Raw genomic sequence first — 12,240 nt, 5'->3', positions numbered from 1 at the left:
CCCACCCCACCCCTGTCTATTGTGAGTCAGCATCTGCATATCAGAGAGAACATTCAGCCTTTGGTTTCGGGGGGACTGGTTTATTTCACTTGCATGTAGTCTCCAGTTTCATCCATGTACCAGCATATGCCATAATTTTATTCTTTATGGCTTAGTAATATTCCTTTGTATATACCCACAACATTTTCTTTATTCATTCATCTGTTGAAGGGAACCAGGTTGGTTCCAGAGCTTAGCTATTGCGAATTGAGCTGCTATAAACATTGATGTGGCTGTATCACTGTAATATGCAGATTTTAAATTCTTTGGGAACATACAGAGGAGTAGGATAACTGGGCCAAATGGTGGTTCTGTTCCAAGTTTTCTGAGGAATCTCCATACCACTTTCCATAGTGGTTGCACCAATTTACAGTCCCACTGGCAACATATGAATATACCTTTTTCCCCACATCCTCACCAACATTTATTGTTGCTTTTATTCTTGATGATTGCCATTCTGACTACAGTAAGATGAAATTCCAGGGTTTTAATTTGCATTTCTCTAATTGCTAGAGGTGTTAACCACTTTTTCATACATTTGTTGACTGATGGTATTTCCTCTTCTGTGAAGTGTCTGTTCAGTTCCTTTGCCCATTTATTGATTGAGTTATTTGGGAGGTTTTTAGTATTAAATTTTTTAGTTCTTTCTATATCCTGGAGATTAAGGCTCTGAGGTGTAGGTGGCAAAGATTTTCTTCCATTCTGTAGGCTCTCTCTTTATATTTGCTGTAGAGAAGCTTTTTCATTTGATACCATCCCATTTATTGTTTCTCGATTTTATTTTTTGCACTTTAGGAGTCTTGTTGAGGAACTCGGTTCCTAAGCTGACATGATGGAGAGCTGGGCCTACTTTTCTTCTAGTAGACACAGTGTCTCTGGTCTAATGCCAAGGTCCTTGATCCACTTTGAGATTTGTGCAAGGTTTCATTTTGTTACATATGGATTTCCAGTTTCCCCAGCTCCATTTCTTGAAGAGGCTATCTTTTCTCTAATGCATATTTATGGCACCTTTGTCTAATATGAGATAACTGTATTTCTGTGGGTTTGTCTCTGTCTTCTATTCTGTACCAGTAGTCTTCATGTCTGTTTTGGTGTCAATATCATGCTGTTTTTATTACTATCACTCAGTAGTATAATTTAACGTCTGGTATTTTGATGCCTCCTGCTTCATTTTTCTTACTGAGGGATTGCTTTGGCTATCTGGGCCATTCTGGGCCTCTTATTTTTCCAAATGAATTTCATGATTGCTTTTTCTACTTCTATGAAGAACATCATTGGAAACTTAATGGGAATTGCATTAAACCTATACAGCACTTTTGGTAGTAAGGCCATTTTTAAAATATCAATTCTGCCTATCCAAGTACATGGGAGATCCTTCCACCTTCTAAGGTCTTTTCTTTGGTGTTCTGTAGTTTTCATTGGAGAGGTCTTTCACCTCTTTTGTTAGATTTATTCCCAAATATTTTTTGAGGTTATTGTGAATGGGACAGTTTTCCTAATTTTTCTTTCAGTTGATTCATCATTGATATATAGGAATGCCATTGATTTTCGGGTGTTAATTTTATACCCTGCTATTTTGCTGAATTCCAAAAATAAATAATTTTAAAGACTGCTTCTTTTAAAAGACTAATGAAATTGATAAATATCTAAGAGCTGATCAAGGAAGAAAATAAAATCCATATTTTCAATATTAGGAATAATATATTACCACAAATTATTTAAGTATTAAAAGAGAAGGGATATTATAAGCAATTTTATGCCAATAAGTTAAACAAATTTGGTGAATAAACAAATTCCAAATATTCACAAATTATAAAGGCTAACAGGACAAAATATGGAAAACTGCAATAACTTTATATTTTTAAAGAAATTAAAACCTTTGTTTTAAACAGAATATAAAAGTTCCTGCAGTTTCATGAAATATAAGGAGAAATATCTCTCAACTAGTTTCATGAGTTCAGATTGCCCTCTTGGGCAGATGCCACAAGAACATTCAGGAAGAGAAAATTACAACCAAGGATACACCCCCCTAGAATGGCTAAATGAGAAATGGACCACCAAATGCTGTCAGAGGGTGGGCCACTCACAGCTAGTACACCTCCTTGGGGAGAGTAGGAAAACAGCACAACTGCTTTGGTGAAGTCCTTATAAGTTTTAAAAACAGCTAAACATGTGTTTATTCTATGATTTAGTATTTCCGTGCCTAGGTCTTTAATCCAAAAGAAATTAAAACATATTGCTCACCAAAGCCTCATGCAAAAATATTCTTAACAACTTTATTTGTAATAGCTAAAAACTGGAATCAGCCCAGGTGTCCATCAACAAGAAGAAAATTAATGAAACTGTGTTACACAATAGAATATTTTAAAAACATTTTGCTTAGTGAAAGAAGCCAGACACAACAGTGAATATCATGATTCTAGAAAAATCTAATCTAATCAACAATTCCTGAAATTAGGACAGTTGTTCTATGGAGTTAAGAGCTGACATTGCAGGGGCACAAAGACACTACCTGAGGTAAAAGAAATAATCTGTATAGGTTTTTGGTTTATGCAGGTGAATGCATTTGTCCAAATGGATCAAACTTATGGTTAATATTGGTACCCTTCATATACAAATTATACCTCAATAAATATGACTACAAATGAATTAAATAAAATAATAATTTTGTTTTTAAACTTCAAGTAAAAATTCCTAGTTGAACTGTTTCACATAGGAAACATTCAGAAGCAAATTATAAGATAGCTTATTTTTTTGTTAGAAAAGCTGAAACAACATCCAATGAGATTGTTTTTAAAATTTTTATATTTCCCTTAAATGATTTTGAAAATTGTTAATTTTATAGCAAGTGAAACTTGGGACTTCATTTTTTTAAAATTTTTATTTATTTATTTATTTATTTATTTATTTTTTTTGCAGTGCTGGGGATTGAACCCAGGGCCTTGCGCTTGCAAGGCAAGCACTCTACCAACTGAGCTACACCCCATCCCCAACTTTGGACTTTAAAAAAGTCATCTCTTCTCTTTAAAATTTGATTATTAATTAGTTATTAAAAATGCTTTGAAGCCTAAGCAAATTCTCTCTGTAAAAACCTGCTGGTGTAGGTGCTCTCTAACCAGAGGCCTTATTCCCACCCTCCCTTCTACATACACATTAAGTCAAAATTTAATCAGTATCATCTTTGCCACAGACTATATCTGAAACAGACTTAAATCTCAGCAGTATGACTATAATTTTGCCAGTCACACATCTTTAATTAATTTGTCATTAAATATAATTAAGAAACTAAGGTAATTCAGTTTAAGAACCTCCATAAGTCCCAAGAAGTAATTAAAAGCCTTCCTTAATTGATTGGAAACTAGAGAAAAAGCAGAATCCAAAGGAGCCTTCCCACTTGGTTGTACATAGCATTTCAAATTTTTGTCTATCTAAATAAAAGAGCCTAGTTAGCAAACAGGGTCATCTGAGTTTGCCCTTTATGCAAAGACATTTATTATGTTACAAACAGATATGCTTCCTTCTTTTAGAAAAATGTGCTTTATCATTATATTATTATTGTAAATTTAATAGTTTCATGAAGGAATATTTGAAGATATCTGAAAAGATGGGAAAACAAAAATAACCAGAATATTATTACTCAAATACAGTCACAGATAACACTGTGAAGTATTTCCTTTCCAACTATTTTTAAAATGCTTTTATTAAACATGAACAATATTCCAAAGAATAATTATATATTTTAAGGCATAAAAAACAATAAAATGGAACAATTATGTAGCCACCACCCCTTTTAAGAAATAGAATGTTGTCAGTATCTCTAAAGCCGTGTGTCCCATGAAATCCAATGTCTCATTCCATCCCCTAGGACCACTGTCTTAAATTTAATGTTTACAATCCCATGCTTCTATTTTACTTATGGATTTGCCACACATTGGATACACACATGTATCCCTTTAGTCATTCTACTGTATCTCAATTTCTCTTACATATTGCCACCTCTTTCTTTTTGCTGCACTCTGAATACTTTCCTTGCATCTGCCTTCTAATTTTTCTAATTCTCTTTTCAGTTGTGTCTAATATTCTGATTAATCTGTTGAGTTTTTAGTTCCCATTATTTTATTTTTTATTTCTATAATTTCCATTTGTTCCCCTCAAGTCTGTTTCTTTCTTCAGTCTTTTAATAAACTTTAATTCCATTCTCACGTTTACAATTCTCTTTTATTCCTGTAAATATATTTAACTTATCTATTTTATGCCTAGATTAAGTATTTAAAACTTCTACAGTTCTTGTTTCCTTCTCTATTCTTTTTTTTAAGCTTTCACAGTTTTTATTAAATCCTAATCTATTTTAACAGTATCTGGTTTTATAGACATCATCCTATGGTGAACATGTTTACTAACTGAAAGTTAATCAGACATCTAATCATTATTTTCTGTACACTAAGCAGTAAGATACTACACAGAACACTATGAGGTAATGACATATACTTCTTGAAGTTTTCATACAAGCTACGTTATCAAACTACATCTGCTCTAATAATTACTACAGATTTAGTGATGTAGTTTTATTTTAATTATAAGTACCTTCTTGAAATAACTGACAATTTTGCTGACTTTTCAAATTAGCATAATACAGTCAATGAAAAAAGAGTGAAATGAAAATTAAGAGATTGATTTATTAAAAGAAAATGAATTAAAGAAAAAAGGAACATGATGAGACAAGTTTTGACATTTGGCTGGAAGAGATCAAGATGCACAGATTTCACAAATCTAATGTTAAAAAACTCAGTGAATGCAGTACAAATCTTTTTCATGTAAAAACTGAGTTAAAACTAATAGGTCTATAAAACTCTTAATTTTGGCCTTAAAGAGTATCTAGTCTTTTGATCAAAAAAGGCCACAACAGTTAAGGTTGTAATCACTTGATTTTATTTTACACTAGGTGGTGTGCACAAAGCAATCCTCCTTAATAAAGTTGACAGCTTCATTCAGAACATTTTTAATAATGCATATTAAAAAAGAGTATTCATCTTACAAATTGTTCTGCAATCCGAATATACAATAGCTTGGAAAGCAACATTTAGAAAACAAAAGCCAATGTAAAAAGACAGGATTAAAACAACCAGAACAGTACAGGTTTTATATGACTCAGATTTTAGTTTCCTTACAGCATCATCAACGTCAGAAATCTGTTCCTTCAGCTGGCTCCATTGCTCAGGATTTAAAGAAATACCTTTCTTCCTGGTTTCATTTCACCTTCTGAATCCATCCAATATTCTCTAATATCCATTAGAACTTTCCCTTTAAAATCCCGAACATTGACGTACCTCATTTTCCCGATCTGAAACATGTTGCTCTGCTTGGAAGATGACAGAGCTCTTGAAGTTTCACCAGTCTTTTGCTTCTTTACAGGTTTTTCTGGAGCAACTTGCTTTTCCTCTTTAACTTTTTCTCAACTTCACTGTCAGAGTCACTGCCCAATGAGCTTGAGGAAACAAGTTCCTTTGATTTAGGCATTTCTCCGTTTTGCAGTCGACAGCCTTCTCTCTATTGTTTCTTACTCAGGCTGCTATTTTCTTGATTGTTCTCTTAAATTTTATGGATGAACTAATATTTGTGATAATATTCGAGGGTGAATTGTAGCTTTATCTTCTCAGAAAGAATTTGTGTTCGAACCAGCCAGAAGCTTTGGGATACTATCAACTTGGATCACTTTTCAAATTTTGAACCGTTCTCAGCACCACATATAAATAAATGAATAAAATAAAGGTCTATCGACGTCTCAAACATTTTTTTAAACAAGAGTTTAGTGGGTTACACAGGTAGCAGGAGTGTCAAGTCCTAAAACCTACATGAGGGTTAGCTTATGGTTAAATTTTCAGGAAGGATGTTTTGCTTTTCACCCAGCATCAAGTTTGTTTCCTTCATGGTTCCGTCTGTGGAATGGGTTCATTCCTCTTTCTGAAGTATAATGAGTAGGTAGGTGTTTAGAGCCCAAGTTTATGTGGTATGTATAATTAGACTGTTCTATAGCACCCTGGGATTTGTATCTTAAGCTTCGACTTCAATAATGTGTTGGTAAATACTTAAGGACTGTCTTTCTGCAAAATAAATCCTGATTTATAGGATTTGCTAATCTCTGTGTTGTAAATACTCCCAGGTTGATTTCGAGCTATCCGTGTGATGTCAGTGAATATGAAATTGAGAAAAGATGTGTGCTATCAGCCCTTAGTGCTGGTGGCTCCATCAAGCCACTGCTGGTACTTCACATGGCAACAGTGAATTACACGGGGGTCTGCATGGCCTTGGAGTGGAAAACACTGGAGGAGTTCTTACCTACCTGGATCTCCAGTCTGGCTTTGTTTTGCCCTCTGTGCATCTCTGCCCACTTGGCAGTATGGTTTAAAGGCAGGAATTTTCTCGGTTTTATTTTTGTTTTAGTCCTTAAGGTATTTCATCAATCTTATTGCCAAAAATAAAAGTTCTTTACATCATCTTCTTCTCTTAATTTGTAATAGTAAAGATAATATGTGTCAATTTATGAAAAAATTGAGAAATATCCAAAAACATACAGAAACCTATTGAAACCATCCACAAGCTCATAACCTGGAGCTAAGTACTGGGAACATTTTGACGCTTATCTTTGCCATCTTTAGATTGTGTGTATGCATGCAAATATCTCTGTGTGTTTTTACCTAATTTGCATCATGCTGTATCTACAGTTTTGTAACCTGGTTTTATATCTTTGTAATATTTTGTAAATTTTTCTCACATTATTAGATATTCCTCAACAACTTATTTTTATAGGTGCTTTGTGTTCTCTCACACAAGTGAACCACATGGCTGATCATTTATATTGTTTCTAAGTCTTTGCCATTGCAAGTAACACTGAAATGAACATAAAAGACATGCTTCTGGTCAGTTCCCTGGGGCCTTGAATATTTTTTCCCCACCTTGAAATGCAGAAATTGTCCTCTATGGTGTTAGAACATTTTCTTCCTTTCTTGTTTCTGCCTTGCTCAGCTGTATCTCATTCTGCAGCAACTTACTTTTCTCCTACTGTATCTCCAATTCTTCATCATTAATAATCCTATTTATAGGACTACCTTTTGCTTTGTCAGCCAAATACATTAACCATTTAAAGAAATGGTACTGTGATAGGATATATAGTTAAAGTAACTTTTAAAGACCAAAGAAAAATCTCTTCTCCTGTTCTGTATTCACTAAAATCAATTTTGCTCCTAGATATTGATGACTCTATTAATGATTGATAGGGTTTCCTTGTAAACTATCACAAGTATTGCTTCCCAGCAAATAGAGATATGGCTAGTCCATTGTGGCCATCTCTGGCAAAGGAATAGAGACAGCAAAGCATCTCCCCTCAGTGAAGTCAGAGTTTGCGACAGAAGTGTTATCAGTTTATGAGAAACTACAACGGGGGGTGATTCCTTTCTCCCCGAATAACCTCTCTCCTGCTGCCCTGTGATGTGTTTTGATTGAATTATCTGTCAGGAAAGGACAAAGCAGGAAGAATTGAAAGAATGACTGTAGGTTGACCCTTAGGAAAGAGTGACACATATTTTTAAAAATACTATGAACTTGAAGTAGAAAGAGTAGGTATTGTTCCCCAAGATGTTTGTAACCAAAAGGAAAACACTCAAGACTGTTATTTTTTAGTAATGCAATAACAATGAACTATGGAATATCCCTTATTCAAACTACATCATCTCAAAAAGTTAAGTTCTAGAAAATAAAAAGCCACTTCACTTCTCCAATAGATAAATGGTTGGCAACATTTTAAGAAATCAGAGGCTATTTGTACATCAGGCTCTAACTGTAGAAGGATTACAGATAACATTCTGGTTCAATTCAATTTTCTCTCTCCGAGTGAGTGATCTAATTTGAAGGACGCTTCTGTATGCATGTCCTTCTCTTCCACTCCCTAGCAAGCTTCCAATCATCAGTCAGGCATATTCTTCATATTCCATCCATGTACTCAGACACAGAGTGTATACCAGTGGCACATAAGCAGTGTTTTCTACCTGACCAGTTCTTGCCAACTCTTTGCCCTGCAGCAAAAGTAATTTTGCTAATATCACTTGTCCTAACAAAGTCCTAATCCATCAGTTTAGTACATGATAAGAACAAAGATTTTTATAGACAATTTGGATCTAAATCTCTGACTGTCCTTTTGTGACCCTGGTAGAGTTATTTAATATTTATCCCATTTCTTCATTGGTAAATGAACATGATAAAGCCTACTTCAGAGGTCACTCCAGAATTAAATAAAAGTACATGCATAAAATTGGGATAAGTGTGCTACATTCCTCATTAACAACACCTATTTTAAATGATTACACTCCATTATTTCCTCTTGTATTTCCTGAGTACTTATGTCTAATATAATATTTTGGTAAACTAAGAGCATAAACTTCATGAAATTTACAGTCCAGCTGAGAAACAAGTTTTATGCATATGAATATGTGTAACAATATTAGGTAGTATATAATCAAAACATGATAAAAATGACACGAGCTTTGATTCAGAAAAGGGAGTGAAGAAGTCTTCTTTTGAAGGAGATGGAACCTCAGACTCTCAAAATCATGGTAGAATAAGTGAATCAGGGTCTGGAGTAGAGAATAGATCCAGTTTTTAAACTCTAGTTCTGTCACCTCTAACTAAGACAAAATTATTTAAACTCCCCATCATGCCTCAGTTTCCCTACTCAGCATGGTTCTTGACCCAGGAGAGTGCTTCAGAAACATTGTCGTGGGGGCAGGAAATACTGTAAATGAGGACAGGGAGGAAGTGGACATAGAAGCAATGTAGGGGTTGAGTTTTAATACACCTTGTTGTTGTTATTTATGTACTCGATATGGTATTTTAAAACGCAGATAGAAGCTCAAATACCACTTGGAATTTGTGATGATCATGCTTTATTTGCTATTCTTTATTGAACTTTTTAATAAAATACCAAGGATTTTTTCAGGCTATTTCAATTATTAAATTTAAGAGAACTACAGAGCCAAAAGACATTCATGAATCATTTTAATTCTTTTTTAGGGTTTACGGTTTTTTAAAACCTTCTCTATCACAATGTTAATTTTAAAATCAACTTATTTTCCAAAGCTCTGTTTTTATTAATAATTTTTACTTTATTCTATTCCTCTTAGATATCATTCTACTTTATGTAATTTTGTTTCTTTCCTTTATAAAATTATATTTATTGTTCTCATAATAACAAACATATAGTTGCACATAAAATACAAAAGCCATCAACAGTGAAGTTATTAATATACTCCCAAGATACACATGATTGAATAAGAAGCATTTGCATCTCTGATGGATAATCCAGGGGCAAATACGTTGAATAATAAAAACCTGTTTGCAGTCTCCATTAAAGTATTGAAAATCCAAATGGTAAATGTTAGTATTTTACAAAGCTTGAATATTCATTATATTTCTTCTACTTTGCATTTTTCTCTCACTTGAAAAAATATTATTTCCAGAACCCTGAAAAGCAAAATATCATAAAGAAGTATCTTCGAAGTATAATTTTATTATCAAAACTCAGGATGCTTTCTTTTAAAAAATCAGTTCATTCCTCCTGTAAAAGCCTCGATGAAACCAGGCATCATGGTGCATGCCTGAAGTCCCAGCTGCTTGGGAGGCTAAACCAGGAGGATTGCAAGTTAAAGACAGCCTAGACAATTTAGCAAGAGCCTGTCTTGAAATAAATTTTGAAAAGGACTGGAGACGTAGCTCAGTGGTAGATTGCTTACCTAGCACACCCAAGGCCTGAGTTCAATCTACAGTACAAAAAAAAAAAAAAAAAAAAAAAAAAAAAAAAGGATAACATCAGCATTTACTCTCCAATTAGTAAAACTGAGAAGGAATTATTGTCATAGGTTCATAAGAGTTACTGGAGCAGATGAAAGGAAATTCATCCAGGAGTTGTAAGCTGATCTGTCAAAGTTAGGACACAGCATGAATAAAGGAACAAAAGAGAAATAAAACTAATCATGGGCAAGACTGGAGCTAAGGACTTCGTATAACAAAGTGTGCATGAACCAAATGCATGGAAGCTTCTAGGTCAGCGGAGTCAGCACTGGGGCAATGGAGTCAGCTGCAGCTGGACCTGCAGTGATACTCCCTTGACAAGAATTGTCTGTAGAAATCTGCCCTCTCATCTGTGACAGTTCAGTTATGTCTTAACTCAAATGGCTAATATTGACTTTTAGGCTCTGACTGGTCTCTGACCTGGGATGGGATATTCAGGTATTCACTCTCTTCAAAGAATTTTGGACTAGGTGCGGGGATCATAGGGTATCCTTTACATTCAAGGAGTCTGGGTTTCTTTTTCTCAGCCATTTATTATCTTTGGAGAATTTTCTTTCTCTGGGGCAGGCCCTTTCAGATGATAGTTGTGTCCTTGAGTTTGGCATTGACAATTGTTTCTTAAATCCTGGCTCTAAGATACTTCTTGGTAATCCATTAGACACACAAGGAGAAACATTACTCTTTCGGGTCACTGGGACTACATTTATTGAATTTCTGTTTTAAGGTATTAAGTGCTTAGTCAGTCAACCTTTATTGAGCACACGTTGAGTATCCAGCACTATATTAGATGCTGTAGGCAGGCCAAAAAGACATAATAGAGGATGTTCATGCCCCAAAGTAATTTTGATACAGAAAAGTAAATGCAAAAAAGAGCCCTTGGAATGAAACATATGAATATAAAAATTAATATAGCAATTCTTGAGTATATTCAAGTTCACCATTTATCACTAATATCATTCATTTAACAAATACTTATCATTATACATCAAATGTTTCAGACCTTAGGCTAGTGCTATGATGTTGTAAACTTAGAACATAACCCAGCCTGCCCATACATGGTGCATAATCTAGAAATAGTTGTGACAAATAAGCAAATAATTATGATACCTGTGGTGCACTAAGAGGATATAAATGTCTGATGGGTGTGATTAAAGAAAAACATTATTTGAATAGATAACATTTGTGTTGTGTTTTACAAGGTGGAAAAGATGAAATGGGAGAACATATACAGAGGGATTTCTACTCAGAAGAAGAGCTCATAAGAGTAGGAAACAAAATAGCATATCTGTATTAAGTATCTAATGCTGGGTGACAAATTCCACCAAAACTCATTTGCTCAGAATTCTAAAAATCACTCGCTCTCTCTTGTGGTATCTATGAGTGAGGAATTTGAGTTGGTTTGACTGGGTGGTCCTGGATTAAAATTTCTCATGACCATGTAGGCACTTGTCGGCTGGGGCTGTACTGCTAGGAAGGTTTGACTAGGGCTGGAGGATTTGCTTCCAACGTAGCCAGCTCCTATGACTGCTAAGTTCAGGGTCACTACTTTCAGGGTCTTCAATTCTTCTTACAGTGGTCTTTCCATGCGTCATGTTAGTGCCCTCATCATATGAGGTTGGCTAAAGAACCATTCAAGAGACCAATACGTAAGTTCTGATGCTTTTAATTACCTCAAGCATCACTTCGGCAGAAATGACTATTCAAAATTTATCGGTCCCACAGGTTAGCACTGAATTAATGTGGGTGAGGGCATTACAAGAAGATACAGACCAGGTGGTAAGGATCATTGGAGGTCATCTTGGGGACTGTATAGAACACCATCCAAAATGAGAATGACTTAAATAAAATACATACTAAAGCTGGTTTAGGAAGTCTTTTCAGATCTCTCCCAAGAGGACCTCTCTCTTGGGAGATTATTTGTACATCTTCCCAACTAGAATGTGAAAACCTTGAAGGTAAAATGGTGTCTTTGGCCTCTTGTTTTCCTCAGTACCTGGAACATTGCTTGGTAAATAAAACACGCACTTTAGCGTGTTAGTTGAAGGAGTGAATTAAATGAAAGAACGAATAAATGAATGGAAATGGACGTGATCTGAGAGGAGATTTAAAATAGGAAAGCCATGGGATGAATTCTCAGTTCAGAAGATTGTGGGAAGCGGCATAGATGAGTCAGGGTCTGCCTGGTATCTAGAAAAGAAGGTGAGGCAAACACTGAGAGTGGTAGGCGTGTCTCGCATTAGCCAGGACTTTGTCTGGCAGATGTGATTTTTTAGGCACCCAGCAAGTCTACCTGTGGTGCAGATGGGGGAGCACGGATGAACTAGCCTCAGGGTAACCAGCAAGTTCTATGGAGACAGGTCT

The 12,240-nt window shown here is 35.0% G+C and overlaps 1 pseudogene across 1 annotated transcript; it reads right to left on the bottom strand.

Moving 5' to 3' along the window:
* Positions 1-5,051: 5,051 nt before the first annotated feature.
* Positions 5,052-5,556, bottom strand: LOC306655764 (activated RNA polymerase II transcriptional coactivator p15-like; annotated as a pseudogene). The gene has a single exon. The product of its transcript is annotated as an activated RNA polymerase II transcriptional coactivator p15-like (transcript).
* Positions 5,557-12,240: the final 6,684 nt, after the last annotated feature.

This window comes from Sciurus vulgaris (assembly GCF_902686455.1).
Source record: "Sciurus vulgaris genome assembly, chromosome: 3".
Taxonomy (NCBI): Eukaryota; Metazoa; Chordata; class Mammalia; order Rodentia; family Sciuridae; genus Sciurus; species Sciurus vulgaris.
Note: the sequence above shows the minus strand (reverse complement) of the source record. Positions and strands in the feature narration are given on the sequence as shown.